General features: G+C 55.9%; 1 long non-coding RNA gene across 1 annotated transcript; it reads left to right on the top strand.

The window, feature by feature from the left end:
* The first annotated feature begins 1,046 nt into the window (after positions 1-1,046).
* Positions 1,047-6,941, top strand: LOC121029505 (uncharacterized). Its single transcript, XR_005789754.1, has 4 exons — positions 1,047-1,228; positions 3,582-3,709; positions 4,311-4,436; positions 5,633-6,941. It is a non-coding gene; the product is annotated as an uncharacterized LOC121029505 (long non-coding RNA).
* The last annotated feature ends 5,769 nt before the right edge of the window (positions 6,942-12,710 follow it).

Raw genomic sequence — 12,710 nt, 5'->3', positions numbered from 1 at the left:
GTAAATAATATTCCATTATATCTATATCTATATCATCTATATCTATCATCTATTCTTTATTCATTCATCTATTGATGGACACAGGGGTGTAAATCTTCATTGTGCAAACTGCCTTGTGCATTGTGGGACATTCAGCATCTCTGGCCCCGAGAACCCAATGCCAGATCACCTCTCATTGTTGCTACAATGAAAGAAAGACTCTAACACATTTTTGAACGCTCTAGGAGCATCTCCATTGGACTGAGTGATTCCTCAGGATCTTCCAGCTTGGATATTCTTAGAATCCTCTGGTTGGTGTGTCGGGACCACTCGTGGCCCAGAACCACGCAGAGGCCTGGATGGTGGGTCAATGATGCAGAAAAAGCCGGAACCAAACTGGAGACAACGCCCATGCCATGACCTGACACCTGAGGACAGAACTAGTGTCCAGCGTCCCAGTCTTCCAAGGGGACACAAACTCCCAGCTGGCCCTGGCTGGCTTCAAACCTGAGGGGTTTTGGTCCGCCCTGATGGACAGGAGTCCTGGTGAGGAAAGGGCCGTCCATAGCAGGACTCTATGGGTAGGGCTTAGCTGGGGCTGTCAGGGCAAAGGCTGGGGCTTGGCCAGCATCATGAACTATCAGAGGAGCTCGAATAGCAAGTGAAAAAAAATCAGTGTTCTTGTGCAGGCCACCCTACGAGGTTGGTGGGGTGATTAGGGGACAGCTGCGACTTGGGGAGCAGGAGAGGGCTCGAGACTGACCACGAGGCATGTGGGAGGTGGAAATGGGCAGCAGGATGGCGGTGAGAGTGCTGTTGCCAGAGGAGGCTGCAAACACACCTCCTAGGTGAGCGGGGCAGAGAGAAAGGTTGCTGTGTTCATGAGAGATGAATGGCGGCCAGGGGTAAGGCCACTGTGGAGCAGCCCCTCCTCAGAGGCAGTTTGTGGCTGGGGCTCTGGGGAAACCAGAGTGTTGCCCAATGTTGAGAGCTCAGGGTGAGTTTTTAGGAAGTTCTGGGAATTTCTCCAGTCACTGATTCACCGAGCCATCCATTCCACAGGCATCTCTGGGGCTGGAATGAGACCACCCCGATCTTGTACATGTCCTGGGACCATAGTTCATCTGGTATGAAGTGTCAGAGCTTTGGTGACTGATAAAGGAGGAACTTGGAAGGAGAAGAATTCGTCAATATTTATCCAACAGGGTCCAGGAGAGGCGGCTCTGAATCGAGACAACTGGTCAAGCAGGTAGGGGGCAGGGGGGTGGACGGCTGGAAAGGACTGTGCCGGGCACAGTGTCACCCGAGCTCATGCACACAGCTGCGCTGTGAGTTAGAGGCCCCGACTTCCCCTGTTCTGCAGATGAACAGAGGCTCATTCTTGTGTTCAGAAGGGCATTTCTCAAGGCTCTTCCAGCTTGAGCAGCCCCGAGAATCTCTAACTGCCCTTGCTGTGACGGCTGCAGTCTTTGGATCTCAAGCGGTGGCTGGCAGAGCGGGAGGCTGCCTCTGTGCCCACCCTGGTCCTTCTGATGGCAACATCTGTCCCCAGCGGTAACACCAGACATTGGTTTGCCATAAGCCTGGTTACACGGCTGGCCTCCTGGAGTCTGCTTGCCTTTGGGCGAACTGATAAAACCAAAGTTTTGAGCTTTCCACACCAGGGACCAAGGTTTGGTAACTGCACCACGCACCTAAGAGTGTTAGCTAACGTGTTCTAACATGAGCACGTGTTACGTGCCTGGCACTGCTCTCGGCAAGTCAGGTACATTAACCCACCGACTCCTCACGCGAACCTGGGAGGTGGCTACTATTGTTAGTCCCATTTTACTGATGAGGAAAGAGGTATGGAGAGGTTGAGTAACTTGCCTATAAGTCTCACAGCTGATAACAGGCAAATCAAGATTCAAATCCGGGCGTGCTGGCTCCAGAGGCTCCAGAAGTATGATCAGGGGCTGGCCGAAGCACGCTGCCCCCGGAGTTAAGGACACCTGGATTTGGGTCCCCAAAAGCCTGCCGTGAATTTCTGGCCACACCACCAATTAGCTGTGTGACCTGAGACACATCACTCACTCTCCTGAATATCCGTTTCCCCCCCTGGTTGAATGGAGGGATTGAACTGCATGATCCCACGTTTGGTTCCAGCTCTGACATTTCAAGAGGCTTCATCAGGCTAAAATAAGCAGCAAGAGGCGTGTTGCGGTTGCAAAAGGGCAGCCTGGGACATGCGTGCGTGAAAGCCGGGAGGCTCTCCCTGGTGAGGAAGCACAGAGGGCTAATTGCGAGTGTATGAGCTCAGCTGGGGGCCACTTTCTCCCCTCTGTGTCCACAGCTGGCTGTGAGTCAGTGACGGGTCACTGGCCACAGCGGGGCTGCTGGAGACAGGGCAGGCCCAGAGCACGGACAGGAGACAAGTCCAACCTGGTCCCAGCCTTAGGGGCCCCAGGGTGCTGTGTGTTCTTCCCAGTCCCCATCTAGATGTTACTCCACTGTGGCTAGAAAGTACTCCATTCTGTCTCCCTGAGCAGAACATCCCTTTCTCTCTCAGCTCTGCCAGCCCTGGCCCCTGCTCTGCTCCCCTCACAGCCAGAGGCTCCCTCCTCTGAGCCAGGGGTGGGATAGAGGCAGGTAAGACAACAATGCCTGCTCTCAGGAAGCTCATAGAATGGTGGCGGGGTTGGGGGACAGGAGGGCTCTTGGGCATGAGCTGGGCCTATGTCTCAGGCTTCTGAACATGCCGGGGGGAGCTCACAGCCAGGGCGCCTGCCTTGCCCACGCTAGCCTCTGTGGACCAGGTCATTGCCAGGTAAGATCACGGGCCAAGTTCCTCCTTCCCAATACCATCCTCAGCCCTCAGGAGGAAGCTGCCACAGGAGCACTGGCCTCAGGACAGACTTGTGACAAGGGGTCAGCCCCTGGGAAAGTGGCCCAAAGGGGGTGACCTCCTTGGGAAATGTGCCCTCCTTGGGAAAGCTGTGAGCTGTGAGAGGGCAATCAGGACTGAGCTGCTCCCAAGATACCGTCGTCCTTGCCCTGCTACAAACGTCATCCGGCGCGACATGTCTGGTGTCGCGGGATGGATTACAAGTGTACTTTCCTGGAAGCTCATGTGGCACGTGCATCACCGGGCCCGTGGCTCCCTGTCCGCCTGGGGTCTGGCGTAGCCGGACTCAGACTCAACTCTGAGACAGCGGTCAGATGTCGCCAGCCTTCTGCTCAGTGCGTGAATACCCTGTAGTGGTTGTCATTCATTCATTCATTCATTCGGTCATTCCTTCGTTCATTCTACACTGGTTCCTTCCTGCATTCGAGTAACCGCACCTCTGCCAAGTGCTCCTCTTGGTTCTGCTTAAACTCATCCTGAGAAACTCACAGGCTTCTGGGACAGCCCAACCCACACTGTGGCCATCTGACTTCTAAAACCTTCCTATGGATGATTTGAAATCTGACTTCCTCGGCTGGCCTCCTGTTGGTGTTCCTGCTCCTTCCACCCCTGGAGAGCCCATTTCGTCCTATATATGACAGGTCTCAGGTGGTTCAAGGCACCTCACTTCCCCCTCCCTCCCTCCCACCTTCTCTCTCTTTCTTCCCTTCCTCTGTAGACATTCATTGAGCGTCTCGTATGTGCCAGGCACCAGGAAAACAATAGCAAGAAACAGCACACACAGCCCTGGACCTCACAGTGCTTACAGTCTGTTAGGGAGGCACCATGAACAGAACAATCTCACAGGTAAACCTGTCTCTGGTAAGTGCTACCCCAACACCAGGCCTAGGTGGGAGGCAGAGCATATAAACGTGGGACATAATCCACAGAGAGGTCAGAAAGGGCTTCCTCGAAGAAGTGGAGCTTTAGCTGGTATGAAGAAGGAGCAGGGGAGTCACCAGTGGGGGGTAGGACACATGCGAAGGCCGTGGCTGGAGTGGGGGACGCCCAGATGCCAGGACCTTTCATTCCTGGGGCTAAACATCCTTGTGGTAGTTCCTCACAGGATGAGGTTTCTAGACCCCTCCCCACCTTGTCACTCTGTCATTGTTCCCTTAAGGGGGAGATCCCCAGGTCTGGACCCACGGCTTCTGGAGGGCCTGGCCAGCTCAGAGCCTGGGGGCTGCCCCTCTCTCTTCTAGCTGGCTGCTGTCTTCCCATTAGCACAGCCCAAATCTGTACACTCCTCAGGGAACAAGTCCTCTTCCAGGAATGCTCACCCAAACTGATCTTACATGTGGCCTCTCGCAGCAGCCTGTGCCTGGGCTGTTCGGTGTCTGACCTTGCATTTGAGTCCCTGTGTGGGTCCATGAATGCTCATCTCTCTGATGTGGCCTGTTTGTTTCAGTCTGGCAGGGTCCGTTCTGAGTCTGGGTTCTGTTCTGGCTGTGATGCGCAGGGCCGCATTCCCTGTGAATGTGCCGGCAAAGAGTTCGCACGTCCCGTCTGCATATCCTGGACCAGGTACTGGCAGGTGAGGCCTCGGAGAATATGGGAGGGGGCGGTGACAGGGAAGACAAGGGGCCTGAGAGCCTGGGAGGGGGATTTTGGAGGGACATCTGCCCTGGGGCTCCAGAAAGAGGTGCCTAGGGCCTGAGGCCTAAGCTACGCTGGAGCCACACTGTTCTGTGATTTCCGACCCCTGCCCTGTGTCTTTCTCCAGCCCTTATTAATGATACAGAGGAAGGAGTGAGGCCAGCTGCGCGTCTGTGTGCACGTTTGGTATGCACACGTCTGTGTCTGTGCGCGTGGAGTGTGTGAACCTGTGTGAGTTGTCCAACTAGGCCTCGCTGTTGGCTGGAACCCACCATTTGCCATTACTCATCCTGTGACTTGAGGGTGGCCAGGTCACCGAGCCTTGGAAGAGGTTCCACCAGACAAGGTTCCACCTTGCCTAACAGTCATACCAGGTGGCCCCATGTGCCCTCCTGCCCCCCGTCCGCCTGCAGGGTCCTCACACACCAACGAGGCCTGACCAGGCGAGCCGGCTAGGACCTCCCACCCCCGTCCTTTACTTCTGTCCACAGGTCACCCTGCTGCTGGTGCCATTCCTTCTGCCCCCCGAATCCCCCACTCCTTACCTTATCACTTCCTTTGTCACCTCCCCCCCTCCCCTTTTCAGACTCAGCTTAGGCAGGGACTCCTCCAGGAAGCCCTCCCAGATCCACCTCTGTGTTCTCCCAGACTGTAGGCCCTAAGAGGGCAGGGCCCATGTGGGATTTATTATAGTGTTTTCAGAGGCTAAAACCTAACACATCTTATTAGATGAGTGAAACAGTGGGCTTCATATTTCTTATCTGTAAAATGGAAATTCTACTATTTGACACACAGGGTTTGGAAGAGGGCTGTGGAAGATGGTGCACGTGAACTTCCTATCCTTGTGCTGGACATACAGCAGATGTCCCAAAACACTTCTAACTTCCCTGCTCTTTAATGTTTATGGACGCATGTTCTTTTCTGTTCAAAAAAAATGTTGTACATTTTCGGACTCCTTTTGGTTCCAAAGCATGACCGGCTTCTTGGAGCTCAGGCCCCCTCCTCGCAAAGATGGTCTTTGATGACCCCATCTGAAACAGCCCCACCCACCCCAACACTCTCCACACCAATAGTCTTATCACGACCTGATCTTGTGCCTTTCCTGACTTGCTGATCATCTGTCATCCCTCCTAGAACGTGAGTACCACGAGGACAGAGACTTTGGCTGATGTTTCCACTCCTGTGGCCCCAGTGCCCAGAGCCGTGCGTGGCACAGAACAGAGATCCAGAAGTTTCCAAGGCCAAGGCAGTGGAGTCTCTAGGGGACAAATGCCAGCATGGTGAGTGTGTGTGTGTGTGTGTGTGTGTGTGTGTGTGTGAGCGTGCATGTGCATTTGGGACAGAGGACGGTGAGGTTCCCTGAGGGAAATCGAGAACAATCGTCTCCCCTGGGGCTGTGGCTCCCCAGGCTGCCTGGATGTGTAAGTGAGGAGGCAGCGCCTCCTTTGCCTGGTGACCCTGGGTGGCTGGGCTGAACACGGGTCTTTCTCAGCACGCTTGAGCACAGTCCATCTGTCCCCAAGGAGGGACTGGGGTGCTCCGGCTGTTATCCCACTTTGGAGGGACCCCGGGCCCAGGCCTACCTCATATTGGTGCCATTTTTTCTTCCCTCTGTGGCACCGGCTCCCCTACTCACTCTTGCCTTCCTGTCACCAGTGCCTGATGGGCCCCCTCCCACCTGCATTCCCTGTTGGCACCAAATTTTCACACTTGCGGCTTTAGTGGTGCTGTAGGGTTCCCCCTGTCTCCTTAAGTGGGGTAGCATAGCCTACTCGGGCTTTTGGTGCTCAGCCCCCCACCGCTGCCATTCTGGTCTTTGTCCTAGGCCCAGTGAAAGGGATTCCAGAAAAAAGTTGCAGAGGCTCCCGCTCCTCCAACTGGGGAAGGGCCCTCTCATTTTCCCCTCATCCAACTCTCCCCCCAGCTGAGGGGCCCAGTGCCAGAGAAGCCTACTTGACTTCTGGCTGGGATACCGCGGCTGGTAGGGAGGTTTGCATAGACTCAGCTTTGGATCCAGGCCCCCACCCAGACTCAGTGGGGTTACCTAGTGTTGGAAGGATGCTCCCTATCGGTTCAAGCCCCCCACCCTGTTTCCCCTGGGCCCTGCTCCCTATACCTGGAAGGCCCACAACCACTGCCCCGTCCTCAGAGCTGTCAGAACCCCCAGTTCTAAAGCTCCCAACCCTGGCAGGACCCCAGAATATTTGCAAGTGAAGGATTTCAGGGTTCAGAGGTTTATGAAGTGCGTTGTTCGAAGTGCCCTGGGCTGATCGGTGTGTGTGTGTGTGTGTGTGTGTGTGTGTGTCCGTGTGCATGAGATGGACTGGGCCCCCACTCCTATTTTGACCACAGAACCCCAAACCTTTTTTGTGTTACCAGTGGAGAGGCTACATAAATTACTATTTAAACAAGAGAACCCATTATTTAAAAAAAGAAATGTTTTAAAACCATGAAAACTGGACAAAACTCATCTTACATCCTGGGAAACTGAGGCCCAGAGGAGCAAATGGCTTCTCAAGGTCACAGTGGGATCAGGGGCAGAGCTGGTACCATACCAGGCCACCTGGCTCATAGGCTGATGTTTTTGCCAAGACCAGGCCGACACGTCCCTCTCATGAGGTGGCAACTGGGGGTGGCGTGCCAGGAAGGCCCCATCCAGAGAAGCAGGTTAAGGTCACAGCCTCCCCACCCCACAGGCCCCCTGGGAAGTGCCTGGGAGAATAGTTGCATGGGAAAGGTGGCTCATTTCTTAACTGGAGGCTTGAGATTTTGAAGTGGGAAGGGGCAGGAAGAGGGAGGAAGAGCAGAGAGGGGAGCAGGGGACAGGGGTTCGTCCTCTGGGTCCCTTACACCCCTCCCCCAATCAGAGCACCAAATGCCCTCCCGCCAGTTTGAGGCTGCTTCTACATTCCCCCACGGTCACTCTGTCAGGTCCCCATAGGAGGAGGAGGAAGGTTGCTTCACAGCCCTCCCCCCTGCCCCTTAGCCTGTGACCCACTGGAAACAGCCCCTGACCCCAAGCACCTGATTTCCAAGCAGAGGGAACTTGTGCCAGGCATAGAGGGGGCTGGGTGGCCTTGGGGTGATGGCATCTGAGGTGGGAAAGCTGTGAAGCTGGGTGGGGACTTCTGTCTCAGGGGTCCTGTGGAATCCCCCCCCCCCACCACCAGCGACAACACAGAAATGGCACGGTAGGGGGCTCTGTGGCACTCACTGTGTCTCCCTCCCCTCAGTGTCCAGATGGGCCCGGGGGGGGGGGGGGGAATGCTATTGAATGAATGTGTCCATCTCCCCCCCAGCCCCTCCACAGTCACCGGCCTCTCCTCTCCCCACATCCCTGTCCTTTAGTGACTACAAGGACTGGGTTATTCTTAGTAGGTTTCATTCATCAAAGCGTGACAAACAGTGTCCTGGGAGGAATGCCTGTGTGCTGCCAGAGCCAGAGGGCTGGGGTGGGGTGCAAAGGCCCCATCTGAGAGGGGAATTAAATGCCTTGAAGGAGGGGCGCCTGGGTGGCTCAGTCGGTTAAGCGTCCAACTTCAGCTCAGGTCACGATCTCGCGGGCCGTGAGTTCGAGCCCCGCGTCGGGCTCTGGGCTGACCGCTCAGAGCCTGGAGCCTGTTTCAGATTCTGTGTCTCCCTCTCTCTCTGCCCTGCCCCCGTTCATGCTCTGTCTCTCTCTGTCTCAAAAATAAATAAACGTTAAAAATTAAAAATAAATAAATAAATAAATGCCTTGAAGGGGCTCCAGACTGAAGGGGAGACATAGTCTTGCCCTCAGGGAGCCCCAGTCTGAGGGGGGAGACATAGCCCTGCCCCCAGGGACTCCAGTCTGAGGGGGGAGACCAGCCCTGTCCTCAGGGAGCCCCAGTCTGAGAAGGAAGACACAGTCCTGCCCTCGGGGAGCCCCAGTGTGAGGAGGAGACACAACCTTGCCCTCTGGGAGCTTCCTGCGATGGAGGATACTACCCTCACACCCCACTCCCCAAACCCTCAGTGAGATCCTAGACTGAAAGGAAGCGATCCAATATTCTGCCCTCAAGGAACCTCTAGTTGCATGGCAGAAAAACATCTGTCATCCCTGTTGGAGAAGGCATACCCAAGGCACAGATTGAAACTCAAGATGAAAAAAGGTGGTATGAGAGGGGTTTCCAGAAGCACGTGCAGCCCCCACTGCCACCACATGTGGGAAGCCTAAAGAGGGGCTCTCAGGGACATTCACCTGGGCGTGCTTACCAAGAAACATGCACAGACTACCAGGGGGTGCACTACGGTGCAGACTGAGATCCTGGCACCCGTGGAAAGGTTAAAGCCTAGGCCAAGCGGGCTGGTCTAAATCAGGGGTCTCAAACCCAAATGCCTTTGGGGACTAGTCTGACACTGGCCTTTGCCAATGGGGAGGGCGATCAGATGGCCCACACTGTCTGTAAGCTCTCATACTCAGTACAAAAACCACCTACTCCTTGCAGGCCAGACAAAACCTCACTAAAGATTAAACTTGGCCCAAGGCCATGAGTCTGCAACCCCCTGGGCATCAGGAAAGAATTCCTGATAGAGGAAAGGTTTGAACCTGGTTTGGATAAAGAAGTTGACAGTCAACTCCTTAGTCCTGGCCACCAGGCCTGGCTTCTGCGTCTTCAGGGCCTTTTCCCACCCTTCCTGGGATGCCAGACTTTAGCCACTCCTCACTGGCTCCCTTGTGACCAACAGGCCACAGCTGGTCAGCCTTCTAGCGCTCCAGGTCTGTGATGGGGGTATCACCTTTCTTTTCAGGAAGGTAATATCCCTGTCAGGGGAAGGAGCCTGCGGGGGCGGTCATAAGTCACCCCGAAATGAGCTCATCTGGAGGTTCTGTCTGGGGAGCCTTGCTCGAGAGCCTTTACTTTCCTGTGCCTCATGTGCAAAACGGGGATACTGTTGCCCTGGTGCTCTACCCGCTCCTCCCCTTTCCAACAGGCCTCAGTGTCCCTGTCAAGGAAATGGGTCCTGCCTCCTCCCCGCTCTCCAAGTCACGTGAGACAGAACTCGATGGCTGTCAGTTTACGAGAGGGACCAGCCGCCTTCCGCACCCTGGGGCTCCGGGGTCTCCAGTCCTGCACCTTCCCTCTCCCCACCCCAGGTGGGATCTCAGAGCTCTCTCCTGGCTCGGTCTCAGAGGGCGACAGGAGGCGTGGGCGGGCAGAGGCGAGGCACGCGCGCTCCTGGGGACTGGGGACAGGGGACGGGCTCCCGGACAGGTGGGGGGTGGGAGGCCTAATTAGGGCGCGTTGGCCCGGCGCAGCCGAGCGCCGCGGAGGAGAGCGGCGGTGGGTAATTAGAGCGCATTAGCCGTGCCCCTGCAATCCTGTAATTTCTCCGCGCGCTCCGGGTGTGTGGTAGGAGGTGAAGCGATGCGGGCTCGCCTCTGAGTCAGACTCTCCGAAGCCCGGGTGGGGACGCAGGGGGCGGCAGAGGCCGTGGAGAAAGGACTCCTGCCGCAGGAGGCGCCCTCGCCTTCCCCGGGCGCGGAGTCACCTGTCCCGGGGCTGCGCGCCCCACTTCCGCGGGCAGAGGAAGGCGTGGCCGAGGGTGTGGCGAGGAGGGGCGTGGCCCGCGCCTCCCCTGGCTTCCAGGGGGCGCTCCTCTGTCCCGCGGATCTTTACCCGGCGTTGAGTGGTGTCCCTGCCCTAGCCATGTGGCCTGCTCCCTGCGCACAGGTGGACTGAAGGAGATGCAGTGCGCGAGGCAGAGACTCCCCAGATTCCGTCAGAGACGGGCAATAGGGCTAGGAGAGCGATAGAAAAAAAAAAAAAAAAAGAGAGAGACATCAGAAGAGAGTGGGGCCGCATGTGTTACCCGAGCCCCGAAATCCATTCTGGGGGAGCAGGGAGGAGCCAGTGGGGGGCTGAGGCTGGGAGCGAAGTTTATTTATTAGCCAGATTAGCCAGCATTAATGGGGGAGCAGGGGTGGCCGGCGGCGGCGGCGGCGGGGACATAGCTGGCATAGCTGGCATAGCGGCGGGGCCTCCCGCGGCGCGGGGCTCTGCCGGCTTCAAAGGGGCTTAAAGAGGCCCGTGGTGGCACTGCCACGGCCCCGCGGGGGAGGGCGTGGGCGCAGGCGGTGGGGGAGAAGGCGGCCATTGTGCACCAAGGGATTAGGGATCTGGTCTGGAAGGAATTTTAAACTCCTTCCAGCCAGCGCCCCAGGACTCCCCACCCGCCCCAAAACTGCTCTCCTGAGCTTGAGCACGCTGTGATGTTTACCTGCATTTTGGTGTCTGGGGTTCCTCCCCCCTCCCTCCTCCCTAGGCAACTAGGGCTGTCAGATTTGGCAAATAAAAGTACAGGACGTCTGATTAAACTTGAATTTCAAATACGCAATGAATACTCTTTTTAGTATAAGTATGCCCCATATGTTGTATGGGATATACTTATACAAAACATTATTCGTTGTGTATCTGAAATTCAAATTGAACTGGACGTCTTGTATTGTTTTCTAGCAACACTAAGGTCACTGAAATGTCTAATTCATGTCTACAACAGATTGGGGGCCCCAGAAAGGTTCTATAGGGCTGTGTGTCCCCACCCTCAGACTAAGTTTCTTGAAGGTTGGTGCTGTGTTTCACCCTTCAGAATGGAGGTTTTTTGTTTTTTTTTGTTTTGTGTTTTTTTTTTAACGTTTATTTATTTTTGAGAGACAGCATGAGCAGGGGACGAGCAGAGAGAGAGGGAGACACAGAATCCGAAGCAGGCTCCAGGCTCTGAGCTGTCGGCACAGAGCCCCATGTGGGGTTGGAACCCACGAACCATGAGATCATGACCTCAGCTGGAGTAGGACGCTTAAGGGACTGAGCCACCCAGGTGCCCCCAGAATGGAGCTTTGATGGTAGTACACATCTCTATCAGAGTGGGAGCTTCCTGAGGGGGGGGGGGAATTTCAGATAGGTGCTAGTAGATCAATGTCTTGAGTCTCCTTCATCACACTGAGTGTACCCTGAGGCAGGGGCTCTGTGCCCTCCGGGGGCCAGTCTGTCTCCTCCTGCAGGCAGGTGGAGGCCCCTCCCCCATTAGTACAGTTCCCTGCCCACAGGGGGCGCTGAGGGCGCAGAGGACTGACCTGCAGATGGCTGGGTCCTGTTTTTTGGCACTCAGGGCTGGCAGGTTCTCTGGGGTTGATGCCCCTGGGGATTTGGGGCTGGGGTCCCCACCTTGTGTGGCTCCTGACTTGGTCTTGACCCTTGTTCTGGCAGTTGAGGCCAGGCCTGCCCGGGCCAGAGGCTGTGGCCAGCACTGTGGGAGAAGTTCCGCATCTGGTTACCCAGTTTCTTTCTTTCTTTTTCTTTTTTTTTTTTTTTAATTTTTAATTATTATTATTATTATTTAATGTTTGATTATTTTTGAGAGAGAGAGAGAAATCACGAGTGGGGGAAGGGCAGAGAGAGAGGGAGACACAGAATCTGAAGCAGGCTCCAGGCTCTGAGCTATCAGCACAGAGCCTGAGGCGGGGCTCGAACTCACAAACTGTGAGATCATGACCTGAGCTGAAGTAGGATGCTTAACGGATTGAGCCACCCAGCCTCCCCTGATTACCCAGTTTCTGCCAAGAAGGGACAGTGTGGCTCTAGGTGCAGAAGGGCCCTGCCCGCCTCCCTCTCTCCCCATAACCATGGTAGCCAAGCCCCCATCCTTCGTCAGCCTCTCTAAAGCCCACTGCCCACCCTTGGCTTGTTCTGTTCTCTGAAGCACCTGCTCTTCTGTCCTCAAGGACAGCTGAAGTCTCACCACTTCTAGATGCTCTGGCCTTCAGCAGAGTAAATATGGCCAAGTAGGCTGCGTGTGCCCCGGGGGTTCTTATGGTGAAAAGAGCTCTCCATCTACTCCTTCCTTCCTCACCAGCCTGGAGCCACAGGGGCCAAAGAGGAGACAAAGGCAAGAGTAGGGAACATGGGAAGGTTGGGGAGTGTAGGTGGGAGTAAAGAAGCCTCTGCCACCATCTCCTCCCCCTCTGTCCCCTGTAGCCCCTTCCCAAATCCCTTCATCCCCTGGGGCCTCTGAACTCTTTTCCCTTAAAGCTGAGGGAAGCCAGGGAGAACTCCTTTCCCACGGTCACAGCCTCAACAACCCCCCACCCCCTGCTCCCTTGGCCACAGCCACCTCAGCTTCTGCGGAGCACAGGCCTGGCTCACCCCGTCCCTGCAGGGCCCCCTCCTTGGGCTGGGGCGCCTGCTTCCGC

This window comes from Herpailurus yagouaroundi, unplaced genomic scaffold (assembly GCF_014898765.1).
Source record: "Herpailurus yagouaroundi ecotype Mexico unplaced genomic scaffold, PumYag 139, whole genome shotgun sequence".
In the NCBI taxonomy this organism is placed as follows: Eukaryota; Metazoa; Chordata; class Mammalia; order Carnivora; family Felidae; genus Herpailurus; species Herpailurus yagouaroundi.
This window is presented reverse-complemented; position numbering and strand designations above follow the sequence as displayed.